This window comes from Orcinus orca, chromosome 15 (genome assembly GCF_937001465.1).
Source record: "Orcinus orca chromosome 15, mOrcOrc1.1, whole genome shotgun sequence".
NCBI lineage: Eukaryota > Metazoa > Chordata > Mammalia > Artiodactyla > Delphinidae > Orcinus > Orcinus orca.
The window spans coordinates 37625550-37642420 of record NC_064573.1 but is presented as its reverse complement, the minus strand read 5'-3'; the positions used below and the strand labels follow the sequence as shown (position 1 = coordinate 37642420).

At 44.0% G+C, this 16871-nt stretch overlaps 1 pseudogene; it reads left to right on the top strand.

Annotated features, from left to right (window-relative positions):
* The first annotated feature begins 4229 nt into the window (after positions 1–4229).
* The window catches only part of LOC117198018 (60S ribosomal protein L12-like), a 93143-nt pseudogene continuing 80501 nt past the window's right edge, over positions 4230–16871 (top strand).

Sequence of the window (16871 nt, the reverse complement as noted above, 5' to 3'; positions counted from 1 at the left end):
GAGTAAGTCTTGTATTCCTGACCAGAGCAGAAACACCTGGAGGGAGGAACTGTGTCCATTTACTTCATAGCCCAGCTGCAGGATGGTGCAGCAGGTGTTTAATAAATGATTTCCAACTGGCTGATGGAACAAATGTGTCTCAAGCCTGACATCCACTTTTATTTTTACCGTTAGAGGTTGGAATCTAAGCCCAAGAGGGAATGCACAGTATAATTTTGATCCTCTTCATCGTGGCTTGCGTATTGACTCTGTCTGATAGCACCAAGTGTTACAGATTCACATAGTCTGTTTAATTGTGTAGGTACACGATAGGAAGAATGTTAGGTAAATCAGAATTATCCAGGGCACTGAATGATTTCTATTACGTCTTTGTAATAATTAGATGCTTCAAATAATTCATACCTTGGTACTTTGGCGATTGTTTCAATAATATTCTTTGTTGTGCTCTACATGCCAGCGGGGAGTGATGACCCAGGAACTCTGGAATTGTCCATTGGTCCATACAGATTGGACTGAAGCTCACCATGATCAATGATGGGGCTCGTTGCCATCAATGCCATACTCTCTGACCCTATGGAGTTTACAGGGCTGGGGGAGGCAGATGTATGCCTGTGGCTCAAGGCCAGGTGTTATAAATATTTGAGCACATAGAGAAGGATGAAGTTACTTCTCATCAGGAGACTGATGAACACCTCATGCAGAAGTCAGCCTTTGCACTAAGTGTTGAAGGAGAAACCTGATGTTACAAGCCAACACTGTACCTGATTCCTAGTAGGTGCTCTACAAATGTTTTTTGGCAGCCTAAGAGAAGACAGTGGTGTTTTAGGAGAAGGGAAAGAAGGGTGGGAAGAGCAAGGCTCATTTGGGATGCAGTGAGTCATGTTCTGGGCCTGAAGCTGAAGCCTGGGGTGTCTGAAACAGTAACGGGGCGGGGGGACAAATCTGGTTGGTTGGTTGGAGGCTGAGTATCATAGTCCTTGAGCTAAGCTGCTGATTGGAGACTTCAATCAGAAGGTAGTGGGAGTCTCTGAATGTGTTGGAGCACATCTGGGCTGTGCTTCAGTGAGGTCAGGCTGTGTTGAGGAGAGAATTGTGTTGGGATGGATGGGGCTAAGAGCAGGGGAATCCTTGTGAGGCAACTGCAGACAGTTGGGTGGGGTAAGCAAGGTTCTGAATCCCAACAGTAGCTGCGGGTGGCAGAGGGGCTTTGTCAAGACAGAATCTGCAGGACTGGGAGCTGCCTTCTCCAGCAGCTTCCACTCACAGCCTTCTATCCTCTCCCCCTCCCACCACCTGCCTGTTCCCTCACGTCATCTCCTTCAGGAGTCTGGCACCTGCACCTCCCGCCCCACAGGGAGGCTCTCGCTCAGGGGAAGAACTGGCTTTAGGCAAGTGTGTGTGGATGTGAATTTACTAAAATCCCTATTTATGATTACTTATTTAATGCCTTGTTATGGTCTGAAAGGATTTGAGGAAGACAGTGTAACTGTGCATAAACATGTTTTCCCACCAAATGAAACCTGCAGTTTCAGCCTGATTTCTTGTTCGGCAGCACAGTGGAAAGTAAGAGCTTTGGGGTAGATGAGTGGATTTGAATCACGACTCTTCCGGTGGCCAGCTGCATGACCATCAACAAGTTATGTGTCTGCTCTGAGGCTCAGCATCCTTACCTATGGAGTTGGGATGAGTATAACTTACCTCCCAGTTTTGTTGTATGGATTGAATGAGATCAGACATGTCAGATGCTTAGTGTAGCACCTGGGCCACAGGAAGCAGGCAAATGGATAGTCAATATCACCAGACTCTTTACCTTATTGTGACTATTATTACTCTTTTAGGTGTCAGTGGTCAGGTTGGGAGGGTCTCTCCATGTGAGTATCCTACTCTTCCTAAGCCCCTGCCAGTTTATACTGTATGTGGTCACCTACCTCACCGATGAGATGAAGAAGCATGTCTGTTCCCCCAAGGCATGACTTCCTGTCTAGTTCCTGATACTCTCTTGCATCAAATCCTGCCCATTTTCACAAACTGGCCCAGGAGAAATACCAGCAGGAGATAAAGGTATTAGCATTTACATTTAGGACTCAATCATTAGGAATACAAAATAAAACATGACCTCTGTTCTCGGAGACTTCCTGTGGGGGAAAGGAGGCACAGGCATCTACACAGATCATCACAGAACAATGAGCCAGGTGATAAAGAGGGATGGATGCAGCACTGTGGGAGCAGCCCAGGCTAGGTTTCATCTGAGTCAGGAAGGAGCAGATGTCTACGTGGCAGACAAGGGAAGGAGGCATTGTGGCCAGTGGAAGGATTGGTGACCGGGGAGCATGATGTGTTGGGGAATGTTGGGGAAACCCCAAGTAGCTTGGTAAAACCAGACTGCAGTTCCTCATCAAGAAGACAAGAGAAATAAAGTGCTGGTGAGGGTGTAGAGAAAGGGAACCCTTGTACACTGTTGGTGGGAATGTAAATTGGTGCAGCCACTATGGAAAACAACATGGAGTTTCTTCAAAAATATAAAAATAGATCTACCATATGATCTAGGAATTCCACTTCGGGTATATACCCAAAGGAAATGAAAACAGGATATCAAAGAGCTATCTGTACCCCCATGCTCCAGTAATGTTGCAGCATTATTCATAATAGCCAAGATATGGAAACAACGTAGTGCCCATCAGCAGATGAATGAATATGGTGATATATATGAAATATTATTCAGTCACGAGAAAGAAGGAAATCCTGCCATTTGTGACAAGATGGGTGCACCTTGAGGACATTGTATAATATAATATAACATCACTCATATGTGGAATCTAAAAAAGCCAGTTCCTGAAAACAGAGAGTAAAATGGTGGTTACTAGGGGCTACAGGCTGGGGGAGTAAAAAGAAGTGTTGTTTAAGGGTACAAACTTGGAACTAGTAGATAAATACATCCTAGAGATCTAATGCAGAGTAAAGTGAATATAAACAACAATATCGTGTTATAATCATCAAACTTCTAAGACACTAGATCTTAATTATTCCCACCACAAAAAAGAAATGATAATTAAGGACTTTCCTGGTGGTACAGTGGTTAAGAATCCGCCTGCCAGTGCAGGGGACAGGGGTTCGAGCCCTGGTCTGGGAAGATCCCACATGCCGCGGAGCAACGAAGCCTGTGCACAACTACTGAAGCCCGTGCATCTAGAGCCCATGCTCCGCAGCAAGAGAAGCCATCACAATGACAAGCCCGCGCACCTCAACGAAGAGCAGCCCGCACTCGCCACAACTAGAAAATGTCTGCAAGCGGCAATGAAGACCTAACGCAGCCAAAAATTAAAAAAAAAAAAAAAAAAGAAATGATAATTATGTGACATGATAGAGGTGTTAACTACTGCTACAATGGCCATCATATTATGGTATACAAATGTATCGAATCAACATGTACACCTTATATTTACACAATGACATATGTCAAATATATTTCAATAAAAATTGAAATAAAGAATATTAATCCAAAAAATACCTGTGGAGTTTTTAATGGGGCATTCGTGTATCAGTAAAGGTCTAATGGAAAAATGGAGTGAAGGCATGGGGGCAGGTGGACTGGGGAGACTCTTCATGGGCCATCCAGATGTCTCCCAGATCGTTACTGCTTTCTCCTACAACTGGTCTTCACAGTCAAGCTACATACCATATTGCCTGGTATGCAATGAAAATGAAAAATGAATAACTTATTTTACCAGATTTATATTCATTGTCTTAATTCTAATTTTCTTTTATCCCTCTTATACTCTGCAGAGAGGTATTCAGTATCAAGGAGTTTCTGGCTCCATAAGCCTAGGACATCACCTCCATCCAGCCCCATCTCCTACCCTTGGCAGAGGGAGACGGGGCAGCAGTTAAACAACTGTCCCCGAGTGAACCCAAGCAGCCTGTCCCCACACCTACCTGAGGTTCTGTGACCGGCCAGGGGCTCCTCGTTGGTGCTGCCACCACTCGTGATCCTGCATGGTTAAGGCTGGAGCTGCCTAAGCACGGCCATCTGAGAAGAGCTTGCAGCGTGTTGGGGGAGGTGCAGTGCAGCATCAGGACACTACCAGCTTCCAGAACTGCCCTAGTGACTACAGGACAGACTGGATCTGCACTGGGACCATTTGCAAGGGCCTTGGGTCCAATACTAGGCCTTGGTACCATCCCGGTCTTCGATTTCCCATCTCACTTGTGTTCCTTTCCATTTCCGCTAAATGCCGAAGGACCAAGGGGGAGCCATTGATGTTGTTTTCCCTGCCAAGTGGATGAACAGGTCAGCTTCTTCCTCATGGCATTCAAGGGCCATGTGATCGGAACCTGCTGACCCTCCAGTATCTTTTCTGTCTCTCGATTCAAACCTTTTACCCTGGCCAGGCAGCGTCTGTTGTTTCATTTCCAACTGGACTCCTTTGAGCTGTAGCTCTTTCCTGTGCCTGTGATGGCCCCCTGTACCTCATCACACAGCCCATCCCAACCTGCTCATTCTTTGAGGCTCAGGCCCAGGTTCAAACCTCCCACGAAAGCCCTTCTGGCTTTTATGCCCTCACATCTTTTCAGAGATCTGAACTCGGAGACCCGAGAGCATTTAAGGGCTGAGAACTCCGATGGGAACCTCACTGTTCATTCATGTCCGTGAACGTGTTGACTTCCCAAACTGCTCCGTCAGCTTCCAAATGGTGGGTGCTTTGTACTCCTGTCTTCTCTGGGATGGTTGGTCCAAGACAGGCTGCAGGAACGTAGTCAGCTCTCGTGGCTTAGCAATGGGCTGATGTTTTTTGTTGACTTTTTCCTTCCCTTCAAAGTAAGCATTTTCAAGTGCAGAGAATGAAGTATGAAATCCCAGCCTTGGAGCTTGAGGGGCACTGGGCAGGCATATACTTCATTCTAAACTCCAAGCAGGGGTGTGTCCAACCCTCTGAGCAGATCCCCGCCCACCCCTTCCTGGCAGCTTTTGCGGGCTGCCGCCTCCCTGGAGCTGTATTTGGCAGAATTCGAGGGACTCTTCCATATGCTTGACCACAGCCTCCACCCCAGAGGGCCCAGTGTATAGCCCCCTCCATGCTAGGTTCTGAGGGTAGATGGGAAGCATCTAAGCATCTAAGACTCAGACCCTGCCTTTGGAAACTTGGGATATGGCTTTCATCCTGAGGGCAGTGCTGGGGGAGATGGAGGTTTGGACAGGCAGGGAGACCCAGGAGTGCCCTTCCAGATATGGGGGAGGAGCCACGACCTGTCTCCTTTTGCCTCTAGCACAACTCCTTTGTGACCTCTTCTCTCTGGACCTTTGTTTTCTAACCAGCTGCTCCCTGGCCTACAGGATTGCCAGATAATGATTTGAGGTGATGTGAGGGGAAATACACTTTTGGGGATGAAGACAGCCTCTGAGTGAGGGGTCAGACCTTCCTCGCCTTTTGTGTGAAGTTAGTGCCACCTCACTCATATTTAAACTCTATTTATCACCAGCTTTACCATTCTCGTTTTCATAGATTGTTGGACTAGCGCGTTGTACCCTTTTTAAAAGCTTCTTTAAAAAAAATTGCGGGATAGATTTATGTTTAATGCATTGTTAAAACATGCAACTGTATCAGTTCGTCAGAGCAGGACCCATTCTCTGAGTGTGTGTGTGTGTGTGTGTGTGTGTGTGTGTGTGTGACAGTCACACCATGGGGGCTTCTCCTGGCTGTAAAGGAACCTGGAGATGTTGAGGTACATCATTCAGGAGGTCTGTGGTTCCCTAGTCTATCATTTTTTTAAAAAAAATTATTTTATTTATTTATTTTTGGCTGTGTTTGGTCCTTGTTGCCGTGTGTGGGCTTTCTCTATTCGTGGAGAGTGGGGGGCTATTCTTCGTTGTGGTGCACTGGCTTCTCACTGCAGTGGCTTCTTTTGTTGTGCAACACGGGCTCTAGGTGCGCAGACTTCAGTAGTTGTGGCACACAGGCTCAGTAGTTGTGGCTCGCAGGCTCTAGAGCGCAAGCTCCCTTGCCCCTCCTGCAATGCAAGGACGCAGGGAGAAGACAGCCATCTGGAAGCAGAGAGTTGGCCCTCACCAGACACTGAATCTGTTGGCACTTTGATCTCGGACTCTTAGCCTCCAGAACTGTGAGAAATAAATGTTTGTTGTTTAAGCCACCTGGTTTAGGGTACTTTGTTATAGCAGCCCAAAAAGACTGAGACACTGGGTGTGATCCATCAGCCAGGTGGGCTTGGGCAAGGGAGAGGGCAGGGCTGAACTTGGCTGGATCCAGAAAGCATTAAGTAGGGGGATCAGTTTTAAAGGTAGTTCACATGGGGAGTTGCAGAGTGGAATTACAGATCTGTCCTGGGCTGGGAGTCTACAGGGAGACTTGGTGAGCTTATAAGAATGTTCCATATTTGAAACCCCTTTTGGCTCTTCAGATACACATTCTCTAGAAATTTTGCCCCTGTAGAAAAAAAGATTTTCCCCCCATAGTCATAAAAAATGTGAGAGAAATGAAAATACATGTAATCGTACTTTAAATATATTTTCCCATAATACTACTTTAAAACTTTATGAATGTAAACACTTATTAATTATAAATTGTTGATAATATATGCATAGAGATATGAAAACATAGGACAAAGTCATATGCTTTCAGTAGAGAATGAAGAGATCTTTATTTAAAAAGCCATATCTTTTCTAGAACAGAGCACATCCATTTTAGATACTCAGAGTTCTAGACCAGGGGACCTCTTAAGGTCCTGCAGCTCTGAAGCTCTATGAAAATGCATCTCCTTATTTTCCATCCGGTGAAATGGTTAAACAATTCTGTAAAACTCTGTCTGTTCATCGGTTATGTTGTCTCTGGCTGTGCTCTAACACTGCACTAAGAATTGCATTTTTCTCTCTCCTGACTTAGATTTAAATCTTGCAGTCACCACTGGGAAGTGAGCTGTATCATCTTGAGAAATCAGACCACAGAGACGGGCCTGCAGCTGGCAGGCTGGGTCATCTTTAATCGCTTAACCCTTCATATCAAAGGATGGGTTGTAGCAGCAGATTCCTCCTCGAGAATTTGCCGTGGCAGATTTTCTCAAGGAAAAGCTGAAAGCTAAAATGAAACGGAGTGTGTACAGCAAAAACCTTGCCTTATAAATGGTCTTTTGTGCCTATACACACGACCAGCTTTATGTGTATCTCCATGTAACTCTCTCCTGTGGGCATGTGTCCGTGTCTGGGGCATGTGTAACTGTGATGTGTACATACATGTCCTTTAACATGAGAATATGCAATGAATCTTTGTGTGCATGTGTGGACGTAAGTATGTTAGTGTGTATGGATGTGTGGTGTGTCCAAGGAAAATTCTTTCCTATCTCATAAAATAAGATCCAGGCTACTTAAGGCTGGTATAGAAGATTGTTTAAAAAAGTGGCTGTGATAATTCCCTTCTTGTATTTATACCCTCCTAAACCGACTCTGGACTTGGCCATGTGCTTGTCTTTAGTCAATGGGACATTACTAAATGTGACACAGAGACCTGAGAAGCAATTGCACATTGAAGTTGTCTTCTCCCGCTGCTCTTGGAACCCTCAACCAACACACTGTCAATGAACAGGGCAAGCCTGCTGGAGACATGTGGCCCAGTGGCCCTGCCTACCCCAGCTGACAGCCACCACCAGCTGCCTAACATGTGAATGAGGCCATCCTAGACCAAGCAGCCCTCATCCCACCTGTGAGCTTTATGCAGCCACAGAAGTGATCCCAGGGAGACCAGCAGAAGAACCACCCTGCTGAGCCTGGCCCAGATTGCCCACCCACATAATCGTGAGATAATACAAAATAAGTGGTGTTTCAGATCACTAAGTTTTGGAGTGGTTTGTTACACAGAAAGAGCTAACTCACTGATCTAGTTGGTAGTAGTGGGAAAAGTCTCTCCATTGGAGGAAGGGGTGTTTGGTAAGAACTTCTGGGCATGAGTCATAGGGAGACATGTTATTCCACGTTCAAACATTCTTTATAATCCTGTTTTCACTTTATGAATTTAAAAACATAAAAATTAGCTCTTATTGGAGGACCCACCACTAATTCTCACACAGGAATGCATGTTAGCAAGACAAGCATGGGAACAGGAGGACGGTGCTGGCGTGCTCCAACAATTCTTTACTGAGTCCCTGGGAAGAAAGCCAAAGAGAAACAAACCCAGGGAAGGTGCTACACTACAGAATCGATGTGAAGGCTACAGCTTGCTCTTTGGATACGAAAGGATTCATCTCATTCCGGCTCCCAGCCTGTCTCCATGGGCGGGGTGGGGGGGGCATCACTTCAGCATGTATTACCCAGGAGCTCACCCCAGGCGTCTTGACTCCTTGAAGAACAGAGCCTATAAAATGAGGCTCTGAGAGAAACAAGATTCTCTTCCCTGCCTGAGGCTTGCCTTTCGGGAACCTGCCAACTCTTTGGATAACTGACTCTGGGATGATTGTCCCTCTCAAGGGAGACCATGTGTACTTCCAGGGACAAGACCTTTACTCTGCAGACCACAACAGGATATCAGGATACAATGTTCAGCCTGTTCTAGATGGCTCTACTTACATGTAGAAGCAGAGGTTGGGTGAGAAAATTGTGTGTGTGTGTGTGTGTGTGTGTGTATAAATGCAGGAATATTGGCTCAGAAGTCAGGGCACATGACTTTTGCATTCCCAGCTCCAGTCCTGTTTTACAAGAAATTTCTACTTGGTGTGATTTGAGGGGGTTTAGGGCAGAATCTAATCTGCTATTTATATCAGGACTTTGGATCTGAAAGATATTTTATTTCTAAGAATCCTCTCTCAAAACACAGGAATACTCACACACCTCTGTTATCTGTTAACTCCTAAATAGGAAATAGCAGAGATAAGGCAGCAGGTAGAGGCTTTGGAGCTCTTAGGGAACGCCGATGGATGTGTGGGCACCAATACTTATTACCTTTCATACTTTAGGTTTCATCCAAGCCTGGACCTGCCCAGCCTTCTTGTAAGTAAATACATCTCACACACTGTCCCGAAGCATGTGCTACATCAATTAGGTCAAAAGGCTCGATATGACTGACCTGTTATTTATTTATTTTTTTTGGTAGATGTAAGGACATTATGTATAGGAGAAGGAAAATAATTGCATTAATTATATTATTATTAACAGAAAAAAAATTGCTTTTTAAAGTAATAGCTATTGCAAAGCCCTGTACGATGTCCTTTACACATTGGTGTGCTTTATTACTGCTCCAGTTTTCCACATAAGGAAATGAGATCTTTAACTGGAAAGTTCAAGTGTCTCATCTACGGTTGCTGGTAAGAGGACGAAAACTCCAATACAGCAGGCCTGTCTGATGTTAAAGTACTGCTTTTAAAATAATTTATTACGAAATATTTCAACCATACAGAAAACTTCGGAGAACAACAGAGCAACCACCCATGTGCCCAATTTTATTAGACCCGAATAGTCTGCTGGACTCACATGGATCTTGTGCTCATCATCCCCTTTAAAAGATAGTTTTATTACATATGTGCATCTCTAACACTATATTGCTTACTTGGTTGTTTTAAAGTTTTCAGAAAAAGAAATCATGTTGTCTGTAGTCTCCTGGAACTAACATTTTTCAACAATATGGTATTGCCAAGAGTCAACCACATAGTTGTGTGTAGCTGCCGTTCATTAGTTTTGAGTGCTTTACAATGTTTCATTGTGATGTACTCTAGAATTTCCTTATCCATTTGGAATTGTTCCAGATTTTTTCTTCCGAGAATAGTATTGCTATGAATGCTTTTGTACATCCTTCCGGGTACACTTATGTACCCGTTTCTCTTGAGTATATACCCAGAAACAGAATTTGGGGGTTGTAGGATATATGACTATTTAACTTTATAAGATAATGCCAAATTCTTTTCCAGTGAGATTTTATCAATTTTCTCTCCCCGTGGCAATCCTCTGGATCCATATTGTCTCTAATATTTAGTGTTATCTTTTTTTTTTTTTTTTTTTTTTTTTGCGGTACGTGGGCCTCTCACTGTTGTGGCCTCTCCCATTGCGGAGCACAGGCTCCGGACGCGCAGGCTCCGGACGCACAGGCTCCGGACGCACAGGCTCAGCGGCCATGGCTCACGGGCCCAGCCGCTCCGCGGCATGTGGGATCCTCCCGGATCGGGGCACGAACCCACGTCCCCTGCATTGGCAGGCAGACTCTCAACCACTGCGCCACCAGGGAAGCCCAGTGTCATCTTTCTTAATTTTGCCAATTAAATGGAAATCAGATGCAACTCGTTATGCATTTCCTTGATATTTCCTCAAATATTTATTGGCCATTTGTGTTTTGCCTTCTGTGAGATGGTTCTTTACGTCTTCTGTCCTTTTCTTTCTATCATCTTGTTCGCTCCTTTCTTACAGACCTATAGTAGTTCTTTGTATATCCTCAATACTAATCCTTTGTTGGTGGTATGTGTCGCAAATATATTTTTTCGATTTGTAATTTATCTTTTCCTCTATTTTGTGTGTAAGATCACATTTTGTTACCCTCTTTTCCCTCTTTTGACACCTCCCCCCAGTTAACACTATTAACTGTCCCCAGAACAAAACCAACTTGACATAGTCTTGTGTTATATGGCTTGATGTAGTGGCATTTTGGTTCCCATGATTTCAAGGAACCGTCTGTTAAACACGTTAGTGTCCCAGTGGTAGACAAATGTCCCCAAGGAACTGATTGAATTTTAATAGGGGGCTTCTGAGCCCTAGGTAGTGACTTGGAAGAAATATTTCTGAGCTGGGTGGCCACCATCCCTCAACCCTTATCTGTCTACACCCACCGCTCCATGGGCAGCTGAAATATGTTTAGGATTCACATATTACAGAACTCTTCTGAAATACAATTCCCCAGGAAGCTTTCATTTTTCTCCAAGTAGTAAAACTCCCACTTCCTGATAGTTACAAAGATAGGTTTTGTTGTCATAATGCTTTCTCTGTGTGCTGCTTTGCAATCAGAGTTTTCACCACTCAGTGGATCCATCACCGAGCAGCACGTTACAGCAAACGCGTATCCGTTTGCCTCTATTATTGTCATAATCAAAAGGCGGGGCTACACTGAAATATTTGCTTCGTGCATGCATATCTGTTATCCGAAGGGCCTTTTAACCTAAATGGTGTGCTTTCTGTAATGTGTTCGGTTAATGAATGGGTCTGTGAGGGCCTCAGAGCAGTGCAATGTGGGAAGAACGCTATAATTTCTTTTTAACATGCAGGAATTCTGAATACGAGAAAATGCATGCCAAATTTTATTGCTTCTAAATCTGAATAATTGTATTTCTGGGCTGTGCATCTGGGTAGATAATAAAGCCACAAAACAATTTAATGAAACATATAAAAAATAAAATGACATTACTAAATATTATAATATGAAGAAACTATTTTTTGCATATTGTCACCTAATCTTTCAACCATATAGCAACAAATAATGCAACCATAATTGAAAGTTTTATTATCCATCTGAGTAAATTGAGCTCAAATTTACCTTGTTCTTGTTAGTTGGTGGGCAAGCCTATTGGGGTTACTGACAGGATTTCATTTTCATGGTGGATTATTTTTTTCCTTTTCTATGTAATCTAAAGTGGTCAGTAAATAGCCCTGTTGCTTAATTGATTCTGAACCCAGCTCTTCAGAAGCCACCCCTTGGCCCTGTGACCCATGCTGGCAGCCAGCCCTGGGTCTGCTGAGTTTCAGAAACTGGCTCCACACCTCATGAGTCTTCCTGGTCCTAGAGCCCCATAGACTCACCAAGGGCCCAATGTCTTTACTCTCTGCTGCATGCCATGTTCCACTCATATTCCACTCCTGCAGCCCCGGAGGGAGATGCTCCATCTGCTATGGAAGGAATTTGATGGGATTTCTGGAGTGGAGACTGGGAATATGTTGACTAGTGTTGGACTACCAAAAGGATCTTTCATTCCACTTTATAGAAGGCCCACGAGCCACCTCCAGGGTGTGGGGTGGGGTGGGGACTATGCCACCGGAAGAAACCCACTGGCACTTCTGATCTTGAGACCCACACATTAGCCCACACTGCTGGAGCTGAGGCCCCCGAGTTCTCAGGGCAGGCCGTGGGGCACGGGGTATGCCAAGACTAAGGTGAACGTGGCACGTCTTTGTGGGAAAATCTCTACTGATTTCAATAGTAATTTTTGGTTATATTTTTGGTTTATTATAAAATATTCAGCCTTTTCCTGGAGCCTCGGTTTGGAGAATCAGTCTACCTAGCTTTTTCCCTGCTTCCAAGGCCACTGCAGTGGGCCTCTTGAGATTGTCCAAGCTGTGGACGGCCACCTGGGAGAGAGGATGTTTCTTCATCAGGGAGACTCTGGGACACCTCATTGTAAGAAAGCCCGGGCTGCAGGCCTCACGACCCTTCTTTCTTACTCCCAGGAAGCCTTTTATCCCCCTTGTCTGCATTAGGGAGAGTGAGTTAGCAGGAGAGACAAGCAAGTTACACTTCCAGAACTGTTCTCCCTTTACAGAGCTCTGGCATGGAGTCTGGGCCCTATTCCATTAGAGCCTTTTTTTTTTTTTTTTCAGGGAACTTGCCCTCCTTTCCTGCCATTCGGTCTAGGTCAGTCCTACTCTAGTCCATCTGGTGTGTTTCAATAACTCCATGCTTCAAGGAGAAGGGGTTGGGGATTTCCATCTCTTTACTTCTGAAGCCCTGATGTGCTTATGCAGATGTACCCAGACCCTTAGCCTCAACCTCCAACTGCAAATACAAAAGGGTGAGCTGGGGGAGGAGATCCAGCATCTCTGGCCTCACTGCTCCTGGATGCCACTGACCAATCAAAAGTTCCCTCCACACGGACTTCCCGGGTGGTGCAGTGGTTAAGAATCCACCTGCCAAGGCAGGGGACACGGGTTCGAGCCCTGGTCCGGGAAGATCCCACATGCTGTGGAGTAACTAAGCCTGTGCGCCACAACTACTGAGCCTGCACTCTAGAGCCTGCGAGCCACTGCTACTGAGCTCACATGCCACAACTACTGAGACCCGTGCGCCTAGAGCCGGTGCTCCACAACAAGAGAAACCATGGCAGTGAGAATCCCATGTACTGCAACGAAGAGTAGCCCCCACTCACCACAACTAGAGAAAGCCTGCACGCAGGAGTGAAGACCCAATGCAGCCAAAAATAAATAAGTAAGTAAGTAAATAAATAAATAAATTCATTAAAAAAAAAAGTTCCCTCCACACACGTCCCCTCTCTGAGCAGAGTAAATCTGCCCAGAGATTTACTCTGCCCAGAGAGGGGACGTGTGTGGAGGGGACACATTGGTTATGCTTTCTATTTGCACACAAGTCCTCAGTTTCTTTAAGTCCTTAGGCTTCAAAGATAGTGAAGTCCCATTAGGATTAAGAAAACCTCATCACCAAAAAACCCCACACCCCATTGACAGCAAGGTCATGGTGATACTTTGGAGCAATTATTTTCAAACAAGCCTTCTAAAAAATATGGTGCTTGCTATGTGCTAAGTTTTTGAGTCATCCTCAGATCCTGTGGAGGGAAATGGGGGTAACCAGGAAGGGGAGATAAAGAAGACTGTTTGCTTTCTCTTGCCCTTTGTGTAATTCTGTATAAAACTTTGAAAACAGGGGTTGGAGCAATTTTTTTTTTTTTTTTTTTTTGTGGTACGCGGGCCTCTCACTGTTTTGGCCTCTCCCGTTGCGGAGCACAGGCTCCGGACGCGCAGGCCCAGCGGCCATGGCTCATGGGCCCAGCCGCTCCGCGGCATGTGGGATCTTCCCGGACCGGGACACGAACCCGTCTCCCCTGCATCGGCAGGCGGACTCTCAACCACTGCGCCACCAGGGAAGCCCCTGGGGCAAGTTTTAATTTGCCAAGTAGCTCTTTGGGGGAGAATATATACTCCTCATTGCCCCAGTGGAGGGACATCTACACTCCTGACATCTCCCCAGGCTCCCTTCCGTGGGTTGGGGGATGGAGGTGAGAAGCTAGGGGGTGGGGGTGGAAGATGTTGAGCTTAGGTCTTGCTCTCCCTCTGGTCAGACGCAGCCAGTGTGCAGGATTCCAGCCCATGTGTTCTCCACCATGGTGTGCAGGGCAGGGCAAGCCAGAGCTCGTGCAGCTGTGGGGACTCTAATTTAAGGGTGAAGGACCGGCCAGACCACTTGGCCACAGAGCTGAGCTACGTTAATCTTCTATCAACACTTGGGTTGACTCCTATGGCTCTGAGAGGACAATGGGGAAAGGCTGATACCGATGTGCCTGACATTGTGATGGAGAAGAAAATGATCCCAAATTGAAGTTTGGAAGCAAAGCTTCACAGCAGCATCATTCTTTTAGAAACATTTGTTTTCCTCAATTGCATTAATTTTTTTAACTGAGGTAAAATGCACATAACATAAAATTTACCATCTTAACCATTTATAAGTGTACAGTTCAGTAGTATTAAATGCATTCACATTGTTGTGCAACCAACATCCCTAACTCTATTCATCTTGCAAAATTGAAATTCTGTACCCGTTAAACAATTCCCTATTTCCCCCTTTCTCCATCCCCAGACAATTACCCTTCTGCTTTCTGTCACTCTGTGTTTGACTCCTCTGGGTACCTCACATAAGTGGAATCATACAATATTTGTCTTTTTGTGACTGGCTTATTTCACTTAGCATTATATCCTCAAGATTCATCCATGTTGTAGCAAGTGTCAGAATTTCTTTTCTTTTTCAGGCTATATAACATCCCATTGTTTATCCTTTTATTTATCCATTCATCTGTCAAAGAACACTTGGGTTGCCTCTACCTTTTGACTATTGTGAATAATGTTGCTATTTACATGGGTGTACAAATATTTCTTCAAGATCCTGCTTTCAATTCTTTTTGGTATATACTTAGAAGTGGGATTTCTGGATCACATGGTAATTCTATGTTTGACTTTTTGAGGAACTGCCATGATGTTTTCCACAGCAGCTGCACCTTTTTACATTTGCACAATAGTGCACAAAGATTCCAAATTCTCTATACCCTTGCATCTGTTTTTCTTGAAAGTGACCATTCTAACGGGTGTGAGGTGATAATCTCGTTGTGGTTTTGACTTGCGTTTCCCTAATGATTAGTGATATTGAACATCTTTTCATGTGCTTGATTGCCATTTGGATGTTTATTTTAAGAAATGTCTATTCAAGCCCTTTGCCTATTTTTAATCAAGTTTTTTTCCAATTGTAGGAGTTCTTTATATATTATGGATATTAATCCCTTATCAGATATATGATTTGCAAATATTTTCTCTCATTCTATGAGTTGCCTTTATACTCAGTTGATTATGTCCCTTGATGAACTATTTCAAATTTTGATATAGTCCAGTTTATTTATTTCTGCTTTTGCTGCCTGTGCTTTTCATAACCATTACCTAATTCAATGTCATTAAGTTTTTCCCTATATTTTCTTCTAATATCTCTTCTGTTTAGGTTTTTGATCCATTTTGGGTTGCTTTTATATGGTGTAAGGTAAGAATTCAACTTCATTCTTTTGCATGTGGATATCCAGTTTTCCCAGCTCTGTTTGTTGAAAATCACTTAATCATATATGTGAGCATTTATTTCTGAGCCCTGTATATGACTACATTGGTATATACATCTGTCTTTATGCCAGTACTGAATTGTTTTGATTACTGTGGCTTTGTAGTAAGTTTTAAAATAAGGAAATATGAGATCTTAAACTTTATTTTTTCTCAAGATTTTTTTGGCCATTCAGCCTCCCTTGAGATTGCATATGAATTTTTGGGTGGATTTGACTATTTCTGCAAAAAAACACGGTTGTAATTTTGATAGGGATTGCATTAAATCTGTAGTTTGCTTTGGGTAGTATTAATCTCTTAACAACATTAAGTCTTGCAGTTGATGAACATAGGATGACTTTCCGTTTATTTGTGCCTTCTTTAGTTTTTTTTTCAGGAACACTGTAGTTTTCAGTATATGAATCTATCATCTCTTTAGTTAAATTTATTCCTAAGTATTTTATACTTTTTGATGCTATTGTAAACGGAATTGTTTTCTTAATTTGTGTTTTGGGCTGTTCATTGTTAGTGTATAGAAATGCGGTTGATTTTAGCGTGTTGATTTTGTATCCTACGACTTTGCAGAATTTGATTATTATCTCAAATTGCTTTTTTTTTTTTTTTTTGGTGTGGAATATTTAGGATTTTCTACGTATAAGATCATTTTTAGAAACATTTAAACAAATAGTTTCTAAATCAATCCTCCAAGGGGTTTTCTTATCTCTCACCTATCTTTCTTCCTGGTATCCATTTCTGCCCTCATGGGAGCTTTCTTTGTTTCTAGTCATGTCACTTCTCTGATTAATTAACTTCAGTGACTCCAATGTCTTTCTGGTAACCTCAGGGAAATGCCCCAACTCCTCAGTGGGGCTTAGAAGGCCCTTCAGGATCTGGCCCTGGATCCAGAGACCTTGAACTATTTTAGTTCTTTGAACATGCTTGCTTGCCTAGGGATCTTTGCACTGTTCCCTCTGCCTGAATGTCTACCATCTCCCTGACCCCTATCTCTGGTTTACTCCATGTGTCAGAAAACCTTTTGACCTGGTATAACTGGGTTAGGAGACCATGATACATGGCCCCATGGGACCCCGCGCTTTATCCCATGGTATAACCACACAGTATTTTAGTTGCCTACTTCTGTATGTCTCCCCATCTAGATTGTGATGTTTGCATACAGGGGACTGTGGCTTGCTCCTTAGTGTATCCTCAGTGCCCAGCACAACTACAGACAGAGAAGGTACTCAGGAAGAACACACAATGTGCAGCTTTGGGGAGGAATGATTCTATTCTCTGAGGGAAAGGAGGCAGTGTGGGCTAC